This window comes from Mustela erminea, chromosome 6 (genome assembly GCF_009829155.1).
Source record: "Mustela erminea isolate mMusErm1 chromosome 6, mMusErm1.Pri, whole genome shotgun sequence".
NCBI lineage: Eukaryota > Metazoa > Chordata > Mammalia > Carnivora > Mustelidae > Mustela > Mustela erminea.
The window spans coordinates 26,861,347-26,887,914 of NC_045619.1; the positions used below are offsets into that span (position 1 = coordinate 26,861,347).

Sequence of the window (26,568 nt, forward strand, 5' to 3'; positions counted from 1 at the left end):
GACTCTGTGTGTCTGTGTGTTGCATATTATATGTCAAATATTTTCAAAAACCTTAGAACTAACCAAAATAGATTTCATTCTAGAAACATTATCTGTCATTTATGATGGAGACTTTTTATAACTTTTAAGGTTGAGATTACGTTATATCAGGTTTTTTTATAATGGCAGTTATTTTGGAGGCCGGAGGGTGGGAAAGCAGATTATAATTTAAATAGTGTGGTAGAAATTTTCCATGCGGTTTAATATGAAGATTTAGGAGTCAGGATTTGAGATCTTCAGTCCGGGTAGATTGCATTCTTCGTTCAAGGAGTATGCAAAAGAAGAGAGCAGTGATAATTGCAGTAATTAAGTGTGTGGACTCAGGTGTGGGTCAAAATCTCAGGTTACTAGCTCTGTGACTTCCGCAGAATGACCTCTGTGGGCCTGCCTCCAAGCTGAGAAGGGTAATTTCTACTTTGCAGAGTTGTGAGGACTATTTGCTATAATATGCACGAAGTCTTTAACATGCATTAAGTGTCCAGTAAATGGTGAATTTCATTATAATTCCTATTCTTATAATATGCCCATACCAAGCTGGATACTTGTGGGCAGCAATCTTAGGGTGGTGAGAGGAAACCAGATTGTGTTTTCTAGGTGATAAGGGTACAGCCATTCCAGATGGAGAGGGAGAAGCCATTCGGCCTGTCCTCAACAACATGTGGGGTAGATAACGTTAGCCTAGGTTCTTAGATAAGGAAACTGAGGCCCAGGGAAGTTAAGTGACTAGCTCAAAGTTGCACAGCTAATAAGGGATAGAATTGCAGAACCAGCACCTAAATTTGGGCCTAATTCCTGATTTAGAGGTTCCTTCTATTATACCCTAGCAGAAAAATTCAACCAGTATGAATATCAGAAGTTAAAAAGTAGGTATTTTACTCATATAACACATTTTGGTGCTATCTTTTGTTAGCCTGGCATAATAGTTTGAAACTTTCAGGGGATCTCCTTCACTTGTTCCCCACGATCCCATGGAAAACATGTATTTCTTTAGATGAGGAAATATGGAGGTTTAGGGGCTTATAGAGTTTATCCAGATGCACTGGGCCAGGTTGGGAGGCAGGGCTGGTGATGGTGGAAACCAAGCCTGTCCCCACAGAGAGCCCCTCTGGACCTCGTGGAGCCTGCCAGCACAGGGCCAGGTCCCCACTGAACTCCCAGGGAGTGTGAATTGAACAATCCTAGCTGACAGGCAGCCACAGTTACATGCATATTCTCATTTAACCCTCGGGACAACCCACCGAGATCTAGTGTTCTCCCCGAGTCTAATGTCTGTACTCAACACTGCACTTACTTTTTTTTTTTTTTTTTTTTTTTTAAATGAATCAGGTCAGGCTTGCTGATTCTTACTATGGTGCCCTTTCTGGTATTAACAGGTTTCGGCGTGGGCCAGTAAAAACCAAGATTCCAGATCAAGCATAAAACAAACCAACAGACTGATAGATCCCTGGAAACCATCCAGAGGCAAGCACAGAGATGGTTCGCTCTTGCGCACTCTCCTCCTTGCAACTGTAGTCAGCATACATGTTGTCCCACAGCACACCCCCGGCCCTCAGCTTGGAAGCCAAAATAGAGCACTCCATGTCGACCTGGCCCTGGGATGTGTGTCCTAAAGAAACTCAGTGAGCTCACATTAACTTGTGTTAAGAATGGACAATGCTTTTTATTTTTTTTTATTTTTTTATTTAAAGATTTTATTTATTTATCAGAGAGAGAGAGAGTGAGAGCAAGCACAGGCAGACAGAATGGAAGGCAGAGGCAGAGGGAGAAGCAGGCTCCCTGCGGAGCAAGGAGCCCGATGTGGGACTCGATCCCAGGACGCTGGGATCATGACCTGAGCCAAAGGCAGCTGCTTAACCAACTGAGCCACCCAGGCGTCCCTGGACAATGCTTTTTAAAAGTAGTATGCATTTGATCCCCGACGGCAAATCAGCACCTCTCACCCAGCTTAGCTTCTCCGCTCATATCTGTGGCTCTCTCCCTTTCCCCTGTGGTACAGCTATTGGCCACAAGCTCCTTGTCTTACGTCAAAGGCCTTTCAGGCTCCCACCCTGAGCCATCAAAGATTCCTTAACTTCCCTTTGTTCTCTGTAAACATCAATTTATTGCTCTGTCTCCTGTACATACACGGAACCTCTTGACAACAGCTTGGTTCAGAGGAAAGCTGGGATCCTAAATATTTCAAAGACGCAGTGGGTGAGGAAAGCATGAATGTGTAGCTACTGAATTGACCCTTGGAGCAAAAAAGGAAAAAAAAAAAGTTTGATTTCAGAATTGTAAGAATCAATCAATCTTTCTTTCTTTCTTTCTTTCTTTCTTTTTCCCTCATTATATTCCCCCCCCCCCCCCAGTGTTCGCCCTGGGCCCAGCTGGGCAGTGGGGGGCTCCCATCCTTCCCTTTCATCATTAGAAGGGAGGGCCTCAAGAATTACAAGAATTTTTTTCATTGCACTGGTGCCAACGAGGAGGGCAGCACATCAGCTGACCGTGTTGCCCCTGAAGTCTTTCCTCCCAAAGAGGAAGGAGCTTAAGGACAAGAAGGGTTACAAGTAGGAACGGACAGAGCAGGCAGGCAAAAGTGGCAAAACATTGAACTGAAATGCATTGAGAGTCTCTGTATCTGAGAAGTCAATGGCAGGCTCAAGGATGGCCAAGGAGAGGACCTGTCTTCCTCTTGACCACGGACTGGACCACAGACTTTTTTTTCTGCCCCATGAATAGTTAAGGCGAAAAAGAGTAACCAGTGGCCTGGCTATTGACAAGCCAATGAAATATGCTGGCTCCAATCCAAATTCTCTCCTAGCAAGGCAGTTAGTGGTACCTGCTGGTTCTCTTCACTTCTCAGAGCCTCTAACCCCTGGGCAGCACAGTCCTTCCCTCAAGCTTCAGTGCTCTATAGAAGGTAGTGCGGCGTAAAGCAGGGCTTCCCAAACCTCAGTCTGCATTGCCATCAGCTGGAGGTCTTCCTACAACAGAGATTGTTGGGCCCCACAGCAGAGTTTCAGATTCGGTGGGTCTGGGGTGGAGCCCAAGAATGTGCATTTCTACAGATCCTCAACTGACACTGATGTGCTGGTCTGGGCACCGTGCTTTAAGAACTGTTGGTTTAGAGAGAAAACAAGGACTTATAGGCAGACAGGGATTCTGGTCTCAGTTCTGCCCCTTCCTGTGTGCTTTTGAGTGAGACACTTAACTTCTTTGAGTTTTGGTTTTCTCACTAGGAGGGCAGGTATGGAAGATGTAGGATAATGGTAGTGTGGTCAGATATACAGACTGTGTTCACCTCCAGCCCTGCCACTGACCCGCTGTGTGATCTTAGACAAACTGCTTCACCTTTTTCTTTTTTTTTTTTAAGTTTTTATTTATTTATTTGACACAGAGAGATCACAAATGGTAGAGAGGCAGGCAGAGAGAGAGGGGGGAAGAGGCTCCCCACTGAGCAGAGAGCCCGATGCAGGGCTCGATCCTAGGACCCTGAGATCATGACCTGAGCCAAAGGCAGAGGCTTAACCCATTGAGGCAGCCAGCTGCCCCAAACTGCTTCACCTTTAACCCCTCAGTTTCCTCACCTAGAAAGTGGGGGTAATAACTGTCTACCACCCGGGGTTGCTCTGAGCACTGTGACTGAAAATAAGCAAAACAGTTATGACAGTTTTGTGATATAAATGTGATATAAATAGCCACTTGTCATTTTTTGTGGTTGTGTCACGTACATGGGATGAAGACTGTAAAGGGCCATATGTCATGACAGGCACATAGAAAATGCACAGGAAGGGTCCATCAGTTTCCTCTCCTCAACCCCAACTAAGGAAGTCAGAGCTGAAAGTGCTGACTTTAAGAATGTCCTTTCAGTGGAGATCTCAGTAAAAGGCACAGCAAAATAAAGATACCAGTCCAAGGATTTTAGCTGTTAGTGAGGCAGAATATGCCAGGTGCCTCCTCCCTTTAAGGAGTCTGTGCCAAGGGAGACTTCCTTTAAGCAAGGATCGCCAACTTGGAAGATTTAGCCAGTTGATGTCTGGCACTCGTAAGTGTGGGCAAGCCTTGAGGAGCTCCCAGCAGGATGTTGGACAGCTAGCATTCCGTTTCACGGGGAGGGCTGGAATCACCAAAGCATGGCTCAGGACATAGAGACCTCAGGCTGGTGGGACTCAAGCTGATCCATTTCCTTCATCGTCTTCATTACACAACTCAAGACAGCCCTGAAATCATCCTGAAGCTGATGCTGAGCCCTAAAACAGCTGCAGTCATTTATTTTACTTTCTGGCCATGCTGTCTTATAATGGTCTGTGGATAAACACAGGGTGAAAGGTTAGATAAAATTATCCATCACCCCTATGGTATCCAGTGAGAATTTAGTGAGCTGCTCTAGGAGAAATCATTTAAATATGTTTTGGCTATATATTAATAACTCCCTCTTGGATGTTTTTGATACTGAGTGGTACACTAAAGGCCCTGAGAAGTCCTGCAGTAAAGAAATAATGGATTTTATCCTTAACTCAGCAGTTCTCAAATTGTTTGGCCACAGAAACATTTTTCTTTTAAACAAAAGTAGTATCTCCTAACATCTCTCAGAATATACTATGGCAAATGCTGGGATTGGCAGAAAGGCCATATATTAGTCTCCAACTCTTTTAGTTTATTGCTACCCATCCTAAGCTCTTGTCAAGTGCTGGCTCTCCAAATAGCACCGACACAATCTGTTGACATGACAAAGCTGTTTACTGTGGTAAGACATGACCACCCAGACAGAGTTTGGGTAATGCCTCCTAGGGGAAAAGGCAAGGTTAGATTTTATTGCAAATTGAAAGTTTGATTTAAAGTTGTCTTCCAGTGAGGTGGCTTGGTTGGGTAAGGATAATAATGTGACAGTTTAGGATTATAAACAGCATGACAAAGATTTTGAGTTGAGGGATTTGAAGATCTTTAAGGTGTTAACTATCTGTTGGTGCTTCTTACTGAAGAAGTGAGGGGTCTTTTGGGGAAGTTCCTATAAAGAATAGTCAAATTATCTTCCTGGAAAAGAATCTCCTGAATTAGTAAAGGCGTGATAATGAAGATGATGGAGTAACAGAATTAAAAGTCTGTTAATGTATTGTGGAAAGTAAGGGGTGTGTGGGGCGCCTGGGTGGCTCAGCTGGTGAAGCAGCCAACTCTTGATTTCAGCTCAGTTCATGATCTCAGTGTTGTGAGATCAAGCTCTGTGTCAGGCTCTAATACGGGGTGTGGAGGTGGAGCCTCCTTATGATTTTCTCTCTCCTCTGCCCCACCTCTCAAAAAAAAAAAAAAAAAAAAAAACTAAGTAAGAGGTGTGGTGTGTGTGTATGTGTTCGGGAGAAGAGGAAGGTTAGATAGTTCCAGTCTTCAGTCCTCAGTTTCCAAGCTGTGTACAGGAGATAGTTTCTATTCTCACTCTTCCTTCTTGAACTTACTGCATTGTTCATGTTGATGTTGAATACTCCTCTGTTTTATTTTAAATATTTCCTCCTAGCCAGACTGCAACAGGATATAAACCTGAGGATGTTATTTGTGTGGGATTCTACAACTTCATCACTGGTGAGTTGCTGTTCTGTGCCAAGATCCCCACCTTCTTCCCCCTTCCTCCCAAACACACCTTTGAATGTATATTGTGTCAATGCACAGAGATGAACCTCAGATCACTCAGAGCTGAGAAAGTTCTCTTCATCTGGAGACATGTTGACAGGGATGGCGTCCATTCCTTTGTTGGATTTAGCATATTTTGCAGCAAGGATAGAGGACAACTTTGAAATGATGAGGTTGGCCTTTGTTAGTTCCCTGACCATAGAACCTCCTAGAAGTGGTGAATTCTTGGTAATGACCATGATGGAGGATGCATTGACGTGGACTGCTTTCCATTTACTTAAGAAGTTCATGTGTCTTTAAGGCATTTCTTATTTTACAAGTACAAAATAAGAAATGTTATGATCACTCAAGTTTTATATGACATTTTAGGAAAAAATGATGAATTTGCTTTCCACAGGATCAGAGTACAGAATAAACCATAAATGAACTGATATCTTTAATAAGAATAAAGTTTTAGTCTGTGAATTTAATATGAATTAAGAAGTTCAACCTCAGGGTACCTGGGTGGCTCAGTGGGTTAAGTCTCTGCCTTTGGCTCAGGTCATGATCTCAGGGTCCTGGGATCGAGCCCTGCATTGGGCACTCTGCTCAGCAGGGAGTCTGCCCCCCCTCCACCCTCTGCCTGCCTCTCTGCCTACTTGTGTTCTCTCTCTCTGTCAAAAAAAAAAAAAAGAAAGAAAGAAAGAAAGAAAAAAGTTCAACCTCCAGTTTAGCCCTAACTCTCAATTTAATCTCAACTCAGACAATATTTTCTAGGAAATTATTTTACTTTTTCCATTGGTGAGCTGTTTTTATTTCCAGGTACTTGATATCACTTAGAAAAAAAGAAATATTCTGGGCTAATGGCCCGATGGTGTTGAAAGCGCAGGAATGTTGCTACTTTAAACACTACTTAACTTCTTCTGTTAAAAGTTAGTACAATTCTGCTGCATAAATAAAAAAGACATGTCTATGATCCTGGATAATACAAATTTAGTATTAACTTTAATAACCAAAAACTAGCTGAATAAAAACAGGCCTATTGTTTAGATGGCAAGAAGTACCTGAATTCATGAAAAATCTGAACTACAGATTATTTTTTTAAAAAGACGTATAGTAAGTGGAGATAGTTCAGTCCAATAATATATACTTATTGAAGTCCGTAGCAATTACAGCATTATGCTAGATCCTGGGAATTCAAAGACCAAGCATAGTATTAGTTCCTATCCTTGAGCTCATTGTCCAGAAGGGAAGGCTAAGATGAAAACTTGTGAGTCAGAATAGGTAGAGAGAGTATAAAACACCAGGTGGGATGGGGGGTGGTCAGTGAAAGGTTTCTAGAGGAGATAATGTATTAGTTAATGTATTGCTGTATAACAATTGCCCCAAATGTAGTACTTTTGAATAATAATTATCTCACATGGTTTCTGACAGCCAAAAAACCGGAGAGGCTTAGCTCATGGTTCTGGCTCAGGTTCTCTCATGGAGTTGCCGTCATGATGTTGGCCAGGGTTGCTGTCATCTGAAAGCTTTACTGGGGAGGATCCACTTTCAAAACGGCTACAAGCAGAAGGCCTCAGTTCTCGTCCTGGGGTGTCTTCGTAGAGCTACTCATGACATGTTCTGTAACCTTTCCCAGACTGAGGGATCTGAGAGAGAAACACAAAAGCTACAATGTCCTTTATAACCTAGCCTTAGGAGTGACATTCTTCACTTCCTCATTATTATTATTGATCACGTAGGTCAACCCTGATACAGTGTGGAAGAAGACTTAAGGCAAGGATGTAAATATTAGAAGGCAGGGACCATTGGGGGCCTTCTTGGTGACTGGCTACCATAGGTATTATCTAACCCTAGTAGAAGTTCCCAGGGAATAAACTGTTACTTTTTTTTTTTAAGATTTATTTATTTATTTGAGAGAGAGAGAGAGAGAGAGAGCGCAAGCATGCACAGGGGAGGGACAGAAAGAGAGGGAGTGAGAGAATCTCAAGCAGACTCCCAATTGAGTAGGGAGCCCAATGTGGGACTCAACCCCACAACCCTGAGAGCATGACCTGAGAGAAAACCACGATTCGGACACTTAACCGACTGAGCCACACAGGCTCCCCTAATAAACTGTTATTTAAAATAATTTTTAGTCAACTAATAATCTCAGCTTTTTAGCTAGAATATAAATGTCTGTATATAAAAGGAGAATAATAGTAGCCAATATTTATTGAATTCTATATGACAGGCACTGTCAAAACACTTTCCATGTATCGTCTCATTGAGAGAGTGCAGCTTAGTGTTTAAGCATCTGGATTCTAGAGCTATATAGGCTTTTTTAAAAAAAATATTGACATATTGGGATAGGTTACTTAATCCCTTTATGCCTTGGTTTTCTTATCTATAGGCAAAAGGAATGATATGTCCCTGACGGGATTATCTTGAGCATAAAGTGAGCCAAAATAACAGATTGTCTCCTAACTGCTGGCACACTTATGCTCAGAAACAGATTTTTCAAAATATTCTTTATTTTTTACCCATGGGAGTTGTAAGGCACGGGCCTCACGTTGGACTGACCAGTAGGAAGCAAGGAAATCTCAGTTCAGAGTTGGATGTCCTCCACAAAACAGGCTGCTTGACTCCCATGATGCCAGTCAGCTAGGCTGGGTTTCAAGTTGTTAGTACACTGCTATGTTCACTCCTTCTGAAAAATGTAAAAAAAAAAAAAAAAAGTGGGTCACTGTATGGACTACTGGGCAAGTATTTGCTCCCTAGGGGAGGCAGCTCTGCTCAGTGGCTTGGAGCAACCCGTGTTTTTTCTGTGGGACCCTGAAGGCTGGCCAACAGGCTATCCCAGGGTGTCCCTCTGACCACATGCCCTATGACTGAGGACATTTCTTTCTTCTTGGCCATGGCACCCCTTGAAGCCCCACCTGCTATTTTCCCCCGGTTTAACCTGGTTTACTACGGCTCCTGTCATTTTTATTTCCTTAGCATTGCTCAAAATGTTCCTGCAGGACCCTCCCTCTTCAAACTATTTCTGTCTTTAGCAAATAGAAACTTGGATACAAGTGTTGGCTTCTCCTCAGCTAGGTCATCTGCCCAAGCCTTCCCAGGTTACTGTGGGTATGCCATCGCATTCATTGATCACTGCTCTGGATTGTGAAAACAGCTCTTCACATACTAAATAACCAAAAGCCCCAGACAAATTTATCTTAATCTCACAAAACAAATTGAGGGTTGCTGGGGGGAGGGGGGTTGGGAGAAGGGGGGGTGGGGTTATGGACATTGGGGAGGGTATGTGCTTTGGTGAGTGCTGTGAAGTGTGTAAACCGGGCGATTCACAGACCTGTACCCCTGGGGATAAAAATACATGTTTATAAAAAAAAAATTAAAAAAAAATTTATCTGAATTTGTAAAGGTTTCTGGGAGTGTTTTATTTCCTTTTCTTGTATACAGTTATTTAGAAATAAATGGTAAGGACTCACAATGGCAATGAGATGAAAACTATGCGTAGAATGGTGCTCCCCACTCTCCTTTGGGAATAATGCCCTTTAAAATGTTCAAGAGAGGGGCTCCTGGGTGGCTCAGTTGATTGTCCAATTCTTGGTTTGGGCTCAGGTCATGATCTCGGGTCCTGGGATGGAGCCCCCAACCCCTACCCTTGTGCTCAGTTGGGAGTCTGCTTCTCTCACTCTGTCCCTCTTTCTGCTCACACACACTCTCTCTCTGTACCTCTAAAATAAATAAATAAATCTTTTTAAAAATATGCAAGAGAACACCAACTACTGATCAGGGATTAATCTTTAAATAAGAACAGAGTAAGAACTGTGCTAGTTCAAGTAAAGCCTCATTAGCTGATGACTGCCTGTTAGGTTCCTGTATTGACCTTTCCACAATGAATGGGAAGACTTACCATCACCAAGATAAAGGACTTGCCAGAAGTTTGAGCAGTCTCTACCTTTCCCAGGACAGTTGTCACCTTGGCCCCAATTCCTGCCTGGCTGGTGATCTAGCATTTGTGCTCAGGCTGTCCACAGCTGGGGTAGGTGGGGATGGGGGCCCAGGAGGCAAAAGCGAGCTCCTGTTCCACATTTGCTCGGCTCTTTCCTTCCCTTTGGTGAAAACATTTTTCAAACTCTGTCGCCTTGAGAAATCTGCTTAAAATCAATTTCTAGCCAGCCCCTTTCCCTGTCCTCCCCGTCAACCATCCATCCAGCCCAGCCACTACCTATGGATTTTTTTCTCCTAAACAAATGCGAACATCCATCTCTATAGAAAGAATATAGAGGACATGAGAATGTAAGTCCATTGTATTGCCTTAGGAACCCAAGAGATTAGAGGAAAAGACCCCATTCTCAGCCTTTACACTGCTGCAAGTTAGCGGTGTGCTCAAGATAGTGGCTTTGGAGAGGAACATCTCAGTTCCAGTTCTGCCACTTAGTAGAAGTAACATTCAACCACCCTAAGCCTTATTTTCTTTACTTTAAGGTAAATAATGATAAGCAACTTATGGAGTTGTCATGAAGATTTGGGGACCACATAAAGCATCTAGAAGGTGCGTGGCACATATAAGCACCCAATATCCTACCCATTATCATAATTATTTTTGGAAACTCTATCTACACTCAAGGATTCTTCCCGAGGGCTTCATGGAAGGTTGGACTGCTGATATCTCACTGTATTTCCAGTGCTGTAGGTAGTAATGCAGCCTCGTTTTATTGATGATTATTATTAATTCACGTTTTAGATGTGAAAACTGAACCTGAAGAGGTCAAAGAATTCAACCAAAGTTGTGTCCTGTCAGAGCTGGGGCTCAAACTGATTTCCTCAAATTCTAACGAAGCACCAAGCTCAGGGTTCAACGTTAAATTATAGCGATCTTTAGCAAGGCAGATGGGTATGTAAAAACAGAAAGAACAACAGTAAAATTTTCACAGAATGTAACGAGCACGATAAGGATACATAAAAATTGCTGTAATATATCAGATCAAAGAGCTGTTAATTTCAGGGTAAGGGAGGGCTGGAGGTGAGAATGGGGTGAAGTTAGGGAGGCTCCAAAGAGTAGTTGTTAAGTCCTCTCTAGTGGACTTCTCGAACAAGCGGTTGCAAGCTGGACTGCTTACAGACCCATTTTATTTGTCCTTTAAAGTGCTTAAAACTATTTTGAATGGGTTGCCAACATTTAAAAACAGGAGATTTCACATAAAAATAGAAATTTCTGGCTTTTCTTGGAACATCATATCTGTTAACACGATTGTTCATCGTTCCACTTGATGTCAGTTGGCTGTCCTCCAACACTGTCCCCATGGGGTCTCTTCTTAACCTTTGTCAAGGGTCAAGAAATTGAAAAGATAAGATTTTCTTGGGAAATCTACAACCAATCATGAAAATTGAAAGTGTTAGAAGGATAATGAAAATCTTTGTTTAGTTAAGTAGAATAAAATACCCAAGAGATCTATTATTTATTGACTAAACACGTCCTTTACTCCTTAAATTTCAAGTATACTTTATTTCAGCGTAGGTCTAAATGTAATTATCACTAAGGGACTAGAGAGGTGGAAATCCTGTGGAGATTGTAGAGGTGTTGAAGAGAATTCAGAAAGAAATATGTTTCTGAAAAGGGAAGTAGTAAAATAGGAACTCTAAGGGCTTGCATGCCACTGTGTTTTGCTAATTACTATTAGAGATACGGAAATAAAAATTAACTAATTTATAATTCTTTTTTTTCAAAATTCCTGTATCTGGACATATGCTTTAACACAGACGCTTTCAAACACTTTTGTGTGTGGCCCACAGTATGAAATACATTTTTCATCCCACATACATGCATATACATTCATCCATGGCTGGACACTTGAGTTGCTTCTACCTTTTGGCTGTTGTGAAAAATGCTACCAAGGACATGGATGTACAAATATCTGTCCAAGTCTCTGCTTTCAATTCTTTTGGGTCCATACCCAGAAGTGGAATGGTGGGATTACATAGTAAATCTATTTTTAATATTTTGAAGAAGACAAATCTTTGGATTATAGCTACTGCAAAATAATGGCCTGAATTAAAATTTTCATCTGCTTTTCCATTAATTTCCAGTATGCTGGCAAGTTTGCAAAGAAGAATTCTCAAAGATATTTTGTTATCAGGTTTCTGAGGAGGGCAGGACCCTGTAGACCCCGTAGACCCATCAGAGTAGAACCAACCTGTGGGGACAACCTGCCACTGAATGATGAATAAATAACACCCATTAAGAAAACTTTATATGGGGATGCCTAAGTGGCTCAGTTGATTAAGTCTCTCTGCCTTCAGCTCAGGTCATGATCCCAGGGACCTTCCTCAGTGGGGAGCCTGCTTCTTCCTCTCCCTTTGCCGGCCGCTCCCCGTGCTTGTGCGTGTGCTCTCTGTGTCAAATAAATAAATAAAATTAAAAAAAAAAAAAGAAAACTTTTATATGGTGATCAAGAAGTTGCCTTTGCTTTCTGTATTAAGATGTACACTTACTAATCTAGTGTGTTCTGTGTCATGACTATCAAACCTTTAAATTGACGCTTTTCTCCATGTGCTCTAAGCAGCCTCCAGTGAAACTGCAAGGAATGAGGAAGCGTCCCTAAATGCCAGTCAAAGCCGTCAATATTTACATTAAACAAAACGGAAACCCCCAATAAAACCCCAAACCCCAAGTTCTCTTTCTAAGTTACATATGTAATGTAGGTTCACTGTAGGATAATTTTTAAGAAATAGACATAAAAATATGGAAATGGAAACCAGGGGTGCCTGGGTGGTGCGATTGGTTGTGTCTAACTCTTGTTTTCGGCTCAGGTCATGATCTTGGGAGTCATGAGGTCTAACCCCATGATGGGCTCTGCTCAGTGGGGACTTTATTTAAGATCTATTTAAGAATTTCTGTCCCTCTCCCTTGTGCCCCTCCCGCTTGTGGTCTCTCTCCTTCTAGAATCAATAAATAAATCTCTAAAAAAATATATAGAAATGGAAGCCATCTGTGATCCCACCCACTTTTCTGTTAAATTCTTCCAGATTATTTTCTGAACATAAATATCTTTTATGTACATTTTAATTATCAAATGAGTCACGCTATAATTTATTGTTCAGTGACTTGTTTTTTCCCCAATTAGTATATTGTACACATATTTCCATGCCATGTCTTTTCTCATAAAATAATGTTTATAATTGAAAAATACTGGCTTTATAGTTATCACTTAATTTATTTGCTCTATGTTGTTGGGCTTTTTCTTTGAAATTTTATTTGGCTAATACAGTGTGAATATTTTTTTCTAAGGTTAATTTTTAAGTTCATCCTGACTTTTATGGATGAATCTTGAAAAATAATGTGGCTTTTGCAAATCATATGCAAAGATTATTATTTTTTGAAAAGAAAATATTTGCATATTTTTCAATATTAAAAGTAATACAAATTTATTATTACAGGTTCAAATAGTATGAAATAAAATAAAAAGTAGAGTTAAAATTGTTTTTTTTCCTCAAGGGAATCGTGTTAACAATGTAGTGAACATTCATTTAGACTTTCAATGCCTGTATACAGATATATATTTACAAAAATGAAATCTGCCTCTACATTTGAGTTTGGTAACCTTATTTTTAAACTTATAAGACAATGGGTTTTTTCCATGTCATAAATATTCTTTTACAATATTTTTTGGTGGTTTCAAACTATGGCATTGTGGTAGAAAAACTTTTTCTCTACCCTCCTTGGTTCAGGGTCTATGAATTAAACTGACAAAAGACAGATTAGTAAGAGAAATAAAGATTTTTAAAAATTCATCTATGTACATGGGAATTCACAGAAAAATGTGACTCAAAGAGATGGTTAGAATTGGGGGCTTATGTAAAATCATCATAAGGGCAGAAGGTGGGGAAAAAGGCAATTATGGGAAAAGGAGTGACTTTTAGGGAAGATAAATGTGTCTTTAGAAGAACAGATAGATATGATAGCTTAGCAACAATGTCTGTTTAGGTGATTTCTTTTCCCGGTGCTGATCTCCAGTGATAGGAGAGCACTTAGAACAGTTTAATTCTTTTGGGACGCTCTGCTTTGATAAGGAGAGTTCAGAAGAGAAAACTCTTTACAATGATATGTTCTGAATCCCTTCATCATATTTGTATTATCCAGGTCAGTCTAAGTTTTTGTAGCCTTATGCCAGGGTGGGTAGTGGTGGGGTGGGGAACGGGCTTACCCACAGCCTCTGATAACAGAGTGGGGTTCCCCTCTTCTGCTGTTCCTGCCCTCCAGCCACCAGCTAATTGGAACAAGACCAGGAACCTAACCATGGGCAATCACTGTGTTATGAGGGGGCCTGGTACAAAATCTTTGCCCTGCACACTCCCACCCCTGCCCTGGTCCAGCGAGAAGCTGGACTAATGATGATCACATTATTGGGTGTGAATTGAGGTAGAAGTAGAAAGTTAAACTCTTCACACTGGATTCACAGCTTAAAGATGCATAAAGGAGATCCACAAGGAAGAGTAATTGCCTTGGAAAGTCATAAATAGGTCAGTTAACATTATAGGGAAGCAGGATGTATAGGATATGCTATCAGGCTGATCCAAATACGTAAAATAAAGGCTTGTGTTTCAGGCTAAAGGCAGGAGTGAGATGAGAATCTGAATTTTGATACTTCCACTTAAATGGTTTGTGACTTGCCCCGATTAACCTTCTGACCCATAGTTTCTTTATCAGTAACATGTGAATAATAGTATGTCTGTTATTGAGTTGTAGGAAGAATTCATTCAAATAATATAGGCAAGGCTCTTAGTAGTCTCTGACACATAGAAATGCTAAGTAAATGTGGTCATTATTATAGCTATATCTTCCCAAATATACCTTATATTTGATATTCTTCCTGTGGTGTATTTTTTTCTTCTATTGTATTTTTTAATCTCTTGGCATTTAATATATCAATTTATGAATACGTAATTAACAATTGTTATGTTATGTTCCAGGAAGTTTTCATACTGAAGTCTGGCTATTTTATTGACTAAAGTTCTAAAATAACCAAATAAATTTTCTACTCTACAACTTTCTTTCCCCTTTAAGGATAGAAGGAGTATTCTACCAAGACTGCTCATTTGAATTGGGGCTTATAAAACTTGAACTTTCTTTCCTATAATCCCTTGGAATGTTGAACTCATGCTTCAAAAGGAACATTAGCAGTGAAATCCCAGTTGGCAGCTGAATAGACTGCATGCATCTTCGTAGGATTTGGATTTCTTACCTTTTTTTTTGTTTTAATAGAAAAGGAATACCTAAAATTTTCTCTTGTCAGAATGCTGTAAAGGGGGGTGGGTAGATTGAGTTCTTAGTCAAGTCAACTTTCTGCCTCTTCCCATCTCCTCCCTACTAGATAATTAGGGGCTACGTGGCATGTATAAATAGCTTCAGCTGAGAACATCCTCATATCTTTGCCCCTCTCATCACTGAGCAGGGCCCGTAACTGATGTTGCAATTAGAGTGCCGATTTAGCTCGGAGAGACACATTGCGAACAATCCACTGTGGAGGGTGGTATTTATATCACTACTGACTGATGAGGACTTTGTCAACTGTGCCTTTGGCAGATCATTTGATGGCATGTCCCTGGGTTAATCCACTTCTCATTATAACCGATGATCCATGGTGATGTGTTTTCAGAACCACTCATCTTACACGGGGTGCCACGATGTGGAACAGACCTACGTAAATACAGATAATTAAGGAAATACTCAAGCCAAAGTATAGAGATCAACAGAAGAGCTGTAGAGGTCAAGGCATTTGGTGACTTACTGTGGGCACATTTGGTATCATTTGTGCCAACAGGATTAACACTTCTGTGTTTAGGATTTAATTGTCTATTTTGACATAAGAGAAAGGAAATGAAAATAGATTGGCTACTTACCTCTACCATAGAAAGGTCAGGCAATTTGAAGTTGTTGTGGCTTCCCCCCCCCCCCCCCATTCCTTAGAGGCTAGGAGTGCTTCAAAACCATAACATATCTCAGGTCAAATAAGTAATATGGAATCAGAAATTCTAGGATTATTTGAATAGGAGTTAAAAGCCAATGATTACCCTATCTATCTATGTATCTATGTATCTACCTATCATCTATCTTTCCTCTGTGTAAAATGAATTAGTAGTAAGACAAACATGGAGTTGGGTTCATTGTCTTCCTAACTCTTCCTCGATGGCTAGGAGGTGCGATGTTACAGAGTGTTAGAAGAAAGCTTCACTTTTGCACTCTTCTTTGATATGAGAATTGATATTTATAATCCTTTGTGAAGAGCTTTGAAAACAGAGTTTCATGCTTCTCCTGATCCCCCAGCAAATATTACCACCTCTAAGCCTTTCCTACCTAAAAATCCTGCTATCAATCAAATGTATATTAGGAGTCTAAATGATGTTGCAATGTGGAAAGTCATTGCTCAGTACACACCGAGTCTCCCTGATGGGCACCAAGGAACTCCTTCTCCTTCTTGCATGGTCTTCTTCTCTCAGGACCAGCCTCTTATTCCTCTTTGATTCTGGTTCCGGGTGCTTAGCTAGTCCTATTGGAGCTGGAGAGAAGGAAAGTAGAGTGGGGGAGTCCTTGCTCTAAGAGAACGGGCGAATGAAAATGGGACCTCTTGGTTCAATCTCAAAGTGAAATAGCTACGAAACTGATTCTTCCCTTATGGTTTTGGCCCACTTGTAGAAAACATTTGTGTCCTTTTGTGTGTTTCTTCCCTTTTACCATAGACCTTTAGTATTGTCCTAACTTGTATGGAATAGAATGAACAGTGAAAATCTCTGGGCGACCATATAGTCAAGGCCTTCCCTATCTTCTCCCATAAACGTCTGGCTCCCTTGTGACTAATGGCTACAGGATGTTCAGTTCTCATCTCAGAAATATCAGATGTAGTCTCTTGGGAGAATATAAAAGTAAGCAGGAAATCCATATGTGATTCAGGACTTGCATCTAGAATATTTAAAGAACTCTCAAAACTCAAAAATAAGGGAAAACCCCCCATAATTTTTTAAAAAACGGACAAATGACTTGAAAAGAAACTTTAAAAATGCACAAATGCTCAATAGGCCCATGATAAGATGCTCAACATAATTGGAGAAATGCAAATTAAAGCCACAGTGAGATGCTACACAAAAGATAGTTAAAAATAAAATAAAGTAAACTAAAATAAAATGCAATGATAACCACGTGCTAGTGAGGGTACAAAGCAAGTGGACTTCTCATCCATTGTTGGTGGGAATGCAAAATGTATAACCAGTGTCTGGCAGTTTCTTATAAAGTGGAAGTGCACTTATCATATGACCCAGGAGTCCTACTTTTAGGTGTTTACCCAAGCATAGTGAACTTAGGTTCATATAAAAACCTTCATGCAAACATAAATAACAGCTTTATTCATAAACATCCAAAACTGGAAACAACCCTGAGGTCCCTCAACTGGTGAATGGATAAAGAAACCATAGTCCATTCAAACAATGGAACCACTGAACCATAAAAAGGAACCAACTTCTGATACATGCAACAATGTGGATGAATCTCAAATGTATCGTGCTGAGTAAAAGAATCGAGATTCCGAAAGCTCAAAGTCAGACCATCTGATTCCATTTATATGATTTTCTAGAAAAGGCAGAAGTATAGGGCAGAAAATAGAGACAACAAAGGGACACAAGGGAACTTTCTGAGATAATTGAAATGCTGTATATATTCATGGTGGTGGTTACATGGTTATACGTATTTGTTAAATCTCATAGGACTGTACACTAAAAAGGGTCAATTTTTACACCTCAATAATTTTTAAAAAAGGGAATGGCCATTGATAAAATAGAAGACAAAGATAAAAATGATCAACCATGGCAACTTATTTCTTTAAGGAAATGAACAAAATTAGACAAACCTCTGTTGATACGAATCAGGGTTGCCAAAAGGACCAGGGAGAGAAGGTGGGACATATAGGATAACAGGTCCATACAAGTCAGCCTCTCTTGTCCCTCTGAGTTTCAGGACTGTGGAGGAAAAGTTAGAGGAACCAAGTTAGTATCCCTGGGAACAGGGGCTGGAGAGGTGACTTGGTAGCTTTCTTTGAGTTTTCAAGCCCTTTTGACAATTTAATTACAGTGCTATTTAGCAGGAGTGAGTAGTTGTAATGAACTTTAGCATGTCATAATGGGATTTTATCTTTCATATCATCTAAAAGCTAACAATTTATTGTGCTTACTATATACCAGACACTGTTCTATCTTCTCTGTATTTATTAACCCATTTAAATACCTCATCAGTTCCATAAAGGGAAGTATTCTTTATTGCCTCCATTTTACAGATGTACACACTGAGGAACAAGAGGGAGTTGCACTTGTATCTCGTTGTTGAAACAAAGTGATGCTTTTTGGTGATTTCTCTTTCTTGTATGTTCTTTTTTCTTTTAACAGCATCCTTTCTTTTATGTTGTCTTTTATACTGGACAGAGTACTTTCAAAAGCCATATTTTATTTGCAACCAGAAGAATTTTGGTGCAAAGCAGTACTTATTTGTATGTGTGGTTAAAGTTCAATGACAATAGTTCCCAGAAAGTTCTAGGAAGAGTTAAATGCTGTTCTGAATTTTATATCTTAGTTTTTATTTTCTATGCCTCATTCAATTTCCCCTTTTCTTTTTTGATTCCTACTGATTCTTCAAGACCCAGGTAGAGTCCCCACCTCCCCATTCAGTGACATTTATGAAGTACCCACCCCCATGCTGGGCATTGGCTTTTCTTCCCTGACCCTTGGAGTATGCTCCCACCTTTCTTCATAGTGACAGTACAAAGATGGATGAACCCTGCCTCTGGAGGGTCACTGTCTAGTTGGAGAGTGGAGAGAAGCATGGTCTACTCCATATCACAGTATGATAACTACAAAATGAAGGCAGTGAATGAGTCCAAGGATCCACATATTCTCCTAAAATAGGAAGAGCAAGGAAGAATAGAGTAAAGGATGAGGTATAAGAGAGAAGATAAGAATAACCGAGATACGGGTGCCTGGGTGGCTCAGTGGGTTAAAGCCTCTGCCTTCGGCTCAGATCATAATCCCAGCGTCCTGGGATGGAGCCTCGAGTCGGGCTCTCTGCTCAGCGGGAGCCTGCTTCCCTTCCTCTCTCTCTGCCTGCCTCTCTGCCTACTTGTGATCTCTGTCTGTCAAATAAATAAACAAAATCTAAAAAAAAAAAAAAAAGTATAACCAAGATGTAATAGCCAAGAATAAGAGGACCAGGGGTAGAGTTGGGGACCTGAAGAAATAAGGGAGTTTTAAACCATTACCATGGGGAATAGGAAAGGAGTCAACTCAGAATTAGTTAAAGTGGCTATTCTCAACCTGGTGCACAATAGAATCACCCCTATTAAAAAAAAAAAAAATACCAATGCTTGTTTCCAGTCCGAGTTTCTGATTCAGCTGATCATGTTGATGGAGTTCAGCCACTGATGGTTTCAGAAAGCTCCCAAGTGATCCTAATGTGAGCTGGGATTGAGCAACACTGGAATATTGCTGACTAGTGCTGAGGGTCTCATGCCCGTCCTGCTTCAGTCGATTTCTCACTGTTACTTACTCTCATATTCATTTATTTGTTCATTCAGTAATGCTTATTGAGCACCCATTATGTGTCAGGCACTCCGTAGGCAGAGAAAAAGTCATCTTACTGCTTTAGTAATTAGTTCCCTCCCATTGTGGCACTCATATTGTGGATTAAGTCCTTTTCATTAGTAATAATAATAATAATAATAATAATTTTTACTATTATTATTTGACAGAGAGAGAAAGAGAGCATAAGCAGGGGGATGGGGTGGGGAGGAGCTGAGGCAGAGGGAAAAGCAGACTCCCCGCTGAGCAAGGATCCTGATGTGGGACTCCATACCTGGACTGTGAGGTCATGACCTGAGCTGAAGGGGGGGGTTACTTAACCGACTCAGGTGTCCCATGATTAAATCCTTCTTTAAAAATGTAATAGGAGTGTGCCTGGGTAGTTAGTTGGTTAAGTGTCTGCCTTCAGCTCAGGTGCTGATCCCAGGATCCTGGGATTGAGTCCCACGTCTGGCTCCCTGCTCAGTGAAGAGTCTGCTTCTCCCTATGCCCTTCCCCCCTCCATACCCTCCCCCCAGCCCCCGTCATGCTCTCTTTCTCTCACAAAAATAAAAATAAGTAAAATCTTTTTAAAAAATGCAATAGAAGAGGGGAACCTGGGTGGCTCAGTCGGTTAAGCGTCCAACTCTTGGTTTTCAGCTCAGGTCATGACCTCAGGATCATGAGATCAAGCCCCGTGTAAGACATCATGCTAAGTGTGCACCTTGTTTAAGATTCTCTCTCCTTCTCCCTCTGCCCCTCTGCCATTCAGGATCACATGCCCAAACTCTCTTTCTCTCAAAAAAAAAAAAAAAAAAAAAAAAAGATCTAATAGAAGATATTTGAAAGCTTACTAAATATTATTGAAACTTTACAATGCTTACATGTGGTAGGCCCTGTCCTTGTTATGCCCCGCATTTTATGAATGAAGGAAATAAGCCACAGAAAAGTGATGTAGCTTGCCCAAGGTCACAAGGCTAGTAGCTGGCAGAGCTGAGAGGCTCTAGAGGGATGTCCTTAACCACAAAGCAGTACACTCTGTCTGCTCTACCTGTCTTCGTGCTGAGTCCAAAGCCAATGCTTCTTAAATATATGTCTTGAACCCTCAGAGATGCTGAAAATATGAAAATACTATAAGCCAGATATAGTTAAAGTGATGGAGGGTATCTTGTCCTAAATGAATGCATTTCACTGGCCAGTATACAGTCACATGGCTACATCTTTTTTTTTTTTGAGCTTTTATGCGTTTCTTTTTATTTGCATACAGTAAAATTTACTCTTTTTGGTGTCCACATCTATAACACGTGGCTACATCTTGCTGTTGGTGAGGCTAAGAAATGAAGTCTGACTGTGTGTAGGAAGAGACAGAAGGATAAGTGAACACCTAGGCAGTCTTTGACATAGTCTCATCTGATGAAGTAGAAGTTTTATATTTACTTTATGCAAACGTGTCACCTTTTTTCTTCATAAGTTATAAACTTAGACACTTATTTAAAAAGTGCTTCTCTATCTTCTCCATATCTAAAGATATGCTATATTCTTTTCTAAAAGATTTCAAGTTTTGACTTACATACTTAAATCTATAATCTACTTGGCATCAATTTTGGTGTCTGGTTTGAGGTAAGGATTATATTTCTTCTCTTTTATGTCCGGTGTTTTGGAATTTCATGATGCTGTTTTTTTTTGTCTAGCTTTTTTCTTTTGTGTTAATTTCTCTCAACCTGGAAGTTCATGTTCTTTGAGCTCTGGGAGAATTTCTTTAGTTCTTTTTTTCAGTAATTTTATGCTCTCTGCTTTTTCTTTCTGGAACTCCCATCAGATATTTGACCTGGATTGATATTTTATATATTTTATCTTTTCTCTTGTGCTAGCCATCTTTTTTATTTTACATTTTGGTGTGTGGGTACTTAATTATCATCCTTAATTTAATAGTAATCATTGTCATTTTACACAGCATGTTCTCAGGCTAACAATGACAAAAACCATTAAAAAAACCTGATGTCACCATTTTGGCTGAAGGTGACAACCAGATTGTAAGCCAACAAGTGTTCTGACACATGTGACTCTTACCTCACTGGAAGCGTCATCCCTGAGCCTGGAAAACCCAATCTGTTTCATTTCAAGTCCAATGTTCGTGTACCCATGAATCTCTTCCCCTGCTTGTGCTCTCTTGCTCTCTCTCCCTCTCTCTGCCAGGTAAATAACTAAAGTCTTAAAAAATATGTATATATATATATATATGTATATACATATATATATATATATATATACATATTATATGTATACATATACATAATTTTCCAACGGTTCTATTGAATTTTCAATTTTAGCGATTCTATTTTTAATTTTGTAAGAACTCTTGTTCTCTGTTCTTTTTTTTTTTTCATAGCATTTTGATGCTGTTTTATGGATGCAATTATCTTCCTTAGTCTTTCCGAAGATTAGAGTTCTTTTCAGTTTCCTATCTTTTCTTTATTTACTCTGAGATGCCATTATCGGTTTGTTTTTCTTGGCATCTCTCTATTTTTAAAGGTCTCCCTGTTATTAACACAGAGTGGGGAATGCTTCTGACCTGGGTGGGGCTTACTGCCTGATGGTAGTTGTTTTAGGGTGATTGGCAGAGAGTTGGCTCAAATGCTGGGAAACTTCCAAATGCCATTCTATGGAGGTCTTTTTTTCTGGAGCCATTCACTTTTTTTTCAGATAAGAAACTTCCTAATTCCTGTCTGGAGGAAAAAGGGTCTGGCTACCAGGAAACTGGTCAGGGATGTTTGGGTGCATAACATTCATTGATTAAGTTTTCCAAATGAATCCCACCCTTTGCAGGGATAATAATAGAAATGGAACACTCTCTTCTATAGCTTATTCTGTGTCAGATACTCATCTAATTGCATTATGCTGTTAACTGCTATAGTAGGTTTTTTTAAAAAAAATATTTTATTTATTTATTTGACAGAGAGAAAGACAGTGAGAGAGGGAACAAGCAGGGAAAGTGGGAGAGGGTGAAGCAGGCTTCCTGCCAAGTAGGGAGCCTGATGTGGGGCTTGATTCCAGGAGGCTGGGATCATGACCTGAGCTGAAGGCAGACACTTAACCACTGAGCCACCCAGGTACCCCAACTGCTATAGTAGTTTAATCCTCCCAGCAAAGCTATGAGGAAACTGAGGCATAGGGAAATTAAGTACCTTGCCTGAGATCACAGAGCTCCTAAGTTGTAAAGTCAGGATTTGAATCCAGGCTTTCTGATGGACACCAGAGTATGTCATGCTGCCTCTGTAGGGAAATGGCATAGGCTGGTGCTAGAGCAATGTTAGTTCTGAGGGTACCATAAGACTGCGAGCTCCAGAAGGCAGGGGTTTTGCCTCTTTTATTCACCACTGTACACCCAAGTCACGGATCAGGGCAGTAAATTTTCAGGAAATGAGTGAACTTGTAGCACCTTTCCTACAGAAAAGGCACTTACCTCTCTTGAGAGTGGGCTCACTGTTGGAGGGTGTGGTATGTGCCAGTAGTGAGGCCCTCTGTGTTTTTTTTTGTTGCTAAAACTCATTTTTCCTATTTTGTCAGGAAAAGAAAGTAGATCTGAGGTTGAAGGGGAGGTGGTCCGAGGCACATTTCTTCAGTAGAACTTTGTCGTCCCCTCCAAGGGTTAGTAACCTCATTCTTTATTCAAAAACAGCTACTATTACTTGGGAAGTGAGTTTATTAAACTTTTCTTAATATTGTATGCTGGAAACCAACATTTTTATCATTAGTTATCATCTGAAGTTCAAGACAATTCCTAGCCCCCACCATTTCTATTAGAAAACAAAACAAAACACAAGACCAAGGCTTGATTTTTATATTGTTCTGTCAGAACGAAGGCTCCTACCATTCTTTTCCTTACAGAATGGCTTTAATTTTACAGTGATTATTTAAAGCTTGAATTTTCTGAAAGGGGGTGAACTGAAAGCAATGGCATACATAGGCTTTATACCAGCTTGAGTGAAAAAAAGCCTGGGTCTTATTTCAAGGATTTATTGCTGTTTTGACGATGTACTATCTTTTTTACTGAAATGTTTTTGTAAAAATGGGCCTATGCATAATCAGGATCTGAAGTTTTATTGCCAATGTCACTGATATTTATGGTAGTTTGTGGAGTAGAAATGATTCATTTTGTTTAGACCGCTTGTTTGCAATTCCAAACTTCTCAATGGCTTATGGTTAAGGAAAATAGTTTTGTGGATTTTCCTTGTTTGAGAAGGAAGGCGATCTTAGTCAGTTCTGTCTGCCATAACAGAATACCATAGACTGGGTGGCTTATAACAACAGACATTTATTTCTTACAGTTCTGGGGGCTGGGAAGTCCAAGATCACAGTGCTGGCAGATTAGGTTTTTGGTCAGAGTTCTCTGCCTAGTTCATAGACAGCTGTCTTCTTCTTGTGTCCTCACACAGCAGGGGGACAAGAGAACTCTCTGGGTCCCTTTTATACAGGACTAATCCTATGCATGAAGGATCCACTCTCATGACCTACTCACCTCCCAAAGGCTCTGCCTCCTAATACCATTGTACTGGGGGTCAGGATTTCAACATATAAACTTTGAGGGGGAGATATAATCATTCTATCCATACCTATAGCTCCTATAATAGTTTTTCTAAAATTAAACAGAACAATTGACTGGAAGAAAATATATTAGAAAGGTGAAAAGGAGTAATTTCTTGAAAGAAATTAACCACTCTCAGGAGTTACTTGGCTGTTAAGTCACAGAAATCTGTTCTATCTATGTTAAGCAAAATAGGAACATTCATAGAAGATTATGGAAGCCAAGGACAGAATACAAAGAATGATTTGAACCAGGAACTGGAAAGTTGGAGCCTGAGATTTCCCTCCCACCCTCCTATACCCTCACTCTGTTCCTTCTCTCCTTCCTTCCTCAAGACTTTCCAGTGCCAAGCACTGTGGATACAGTGGAGAAATAGTCAGATGAGAGCTCAGAGGCACAGAGAATGTATGCTAAAGACCACACACATATCCTTGTAGGAGGAGATAGACAATAGTCAAACAAAAATGAGATTCTTGTAAATAAGGTGACCATAAAATCTGTTGCCCACATTTGAGAGCCAGCAAGTTTCTATTAATAGTCACACTTGACAATAAGTGTAAACCTGACCAGGGCACACCGGAAATAGGACTATGGAGAGAATTAGAAGAGGGTAATGTGGTAATGACTGCATGGCTACTTGAGACTGGTGACAAGAGGTGTTCTATGTAAGCTGAGACCTCAATGACAAGAAGGAACCAAGCATAGGAAGATGACAGGGATGAGCCTTCTAGGCAGAGAGATCAACTAAGGGCTCTTGGGGAGGAACGGACATGGGGCATTTGCAGAACACAAAGAAGGCCAATGTGGTTGGCATGCAGTGGACAGAGAGAGCCTGGCTGGGTTGGGACCAGACACATAGGCAGAGGTCATGTAAGGTCGAATCTTCTGGACATTAATAAAGAGTTTGGCTTTGTTTATACAAAGCATGATGGGAAGCCACTGGAAGGTTTTCAGCAAGGAAGGGACGTGATCTGCTTTACCTTTATAAAGAGCGCCTTATAATGTTATGTAGTTAGGGTTCTTAAAACAATTGTTTGCAGGGGCGCCTGGGTGGCTCAGTGGGTTAAGCCGCTGCCTTCGGCTCAGGTCATGATCTCAGGGTCCTGGGATCGAGTCCCGCATCGGGCTTGCCGCTCAGCAGGGAGCCTGCTTCCTCCTCTCTCTCTGCCTACTTGTGATCTCTCTCTGTCAAATAAATAAATAAAATCTTAAAAAAAAATTGTTTGCAATTTTTATTGATCTTTCCCTGGATATAGTTATTTCTTTTAAAGTTCCTATTTTGGGGGCGCCTGGGTGGCTCAGTGGGTTAAGCCTCTGCCTTCGGCTCAGGTCATGATCCCAGGGTGCTGGAATCAAGCCCCGCATCGGGCTCTCTGCTCAGGGAGTCTGCTTCCTCCTCTCTCTCTGCCTTCCTCTCTGACTACTTGTGATCTCTGTCTGTCAAATAAATAAATAAAATCTTTAAAAAATATAAGTTCCTATTTTTTAAAATATTTTATTTAATTTTTTATTTGACAAAGGATATCACAAGTAGGCAGAGAGGCAGGCAGAGAGAGAGAGGAGGAAGCAGGCTCCTTGCTGAGCAGAGAGCCTGATGCGGGACTCAATCCCAGGACCCTGGGATCATGACCTGAGCTGAAGGCAGAGGCTTAACCCACTGAGCCACCCAGGCGCCCATATTTTGAAGGATGCAAACGTAGGTAAAACTGTATCATTATGTATCAAATGATATGATATCTGAGATTTTCCTTAAAATTAGAGGTTAGATGAAACAGTATTGGCTGTGATTGGATACTTGTTGAACTGGGGCATGATTTACTATTATTTCTACTTTGTATAGGTTTGAAGTTTGTTTGCTTGTTTTTTTTTTTTTAAATAATGCAATATTTAAAAAAAAAAAAAAGGCTCCGTCTGGCTCTAGCTGTATGGAGATTGCATTGTGGAGAGGTTAAGGGCAGGAGGACCAGCCGGTTAGTCTAGAAGAGCCCACCTGGTATCTGGTGGCAGATGGGTTAGGCTGGTTATAGTGTGGACACAGAGAAGGGACTGGATTGGGAATGGGACCAGATATGTTTTGTAGCTAGAGCCAACAGGACATACTGTACTGGCAGTGTGGCGAGGAAATGAGAAGCTCCAATGGTAACTCTTTGAATTTTAGCCTGGCAACCGGTTGGATGAAGATGCTGTTGGCCAAAAAAGGGAAGATGAAGGAGGAGCCTGTTGGAGTGCGGAAGGAGGAAAACTTCTCTTGGCCACGGGATGGTTCACATCAGACACTCCCATGGAAACGTCCAGTGGGAAGCCTGACATTGTGCTGAGAGGACAGGGGTGTCCTCTTAGGAGCCACTTCAGGTGCTCTCAGACTCACCGGACCCATGAGCCTCTGCTTATTTGTTTTGTCTCTTTTGTGCTTGGGCTCCCACTGACTTTTGTACTGGTGCACCCTGACAAAGGCCTGTTTTCCAGGTGTCTCTCATCTTCCACGCTGGGGATTCCCTGCTGATGCCGACCTGCCCAGTGCCTGTGTAAAGCAACTGGGAAGTGAGGAGGAATCAACACCTCATGGAGAAAACCTTTGGCCAAGGGGGAATGGGAGTCAGTGGATAACTTCTTCCCTCTTCCTCTCTCTGGAGCCAGTCCTAAATGCATTCACTCATGTGGCCTGTCAGAAGATGGTCCTGGGAGAGGGAGCAACCGGTCATGCTTGATCCCAAGCAGAAGCCAGCTCTATAATGCACCCCTGTAGTGGTTTTCCTCCCTTCCCTGCCTCACTCTCCTTT

At 40.9% G+C, this 26,568-nt stretch overlaps 1 long non-coding RNA gene across 9 annotated transcripts in view; it reads left to right on the forward strand.

Annotated features, from left to right (window-relative positions):
* The window catches only part of LOC116593017, a 225,731-nt gene that overhangs the window by 42,987 nt on the left and 156,176 nt on the right, over window positions 1–26,568 (forward strand). For 7 of the 9 annotated variants that reach the window (XR_004286702.1, XR_004286696.1, XR_004286700.1 and 4 more), the window contains exon 5: window positions 5,528–5,592. The exons of 1 other annotated variant lie outside the window; for it this stretch is intronic. This is a non-coding gene — a long non-coding RNA (uncharacterized LOC116593017). The remainder of the gene's footprint in view (window positions 1–5,527; window positions 5,593–26,568) is intronic. One more of the 9 variants, XR_004286699.1, reaches the window with a different exon arrangement.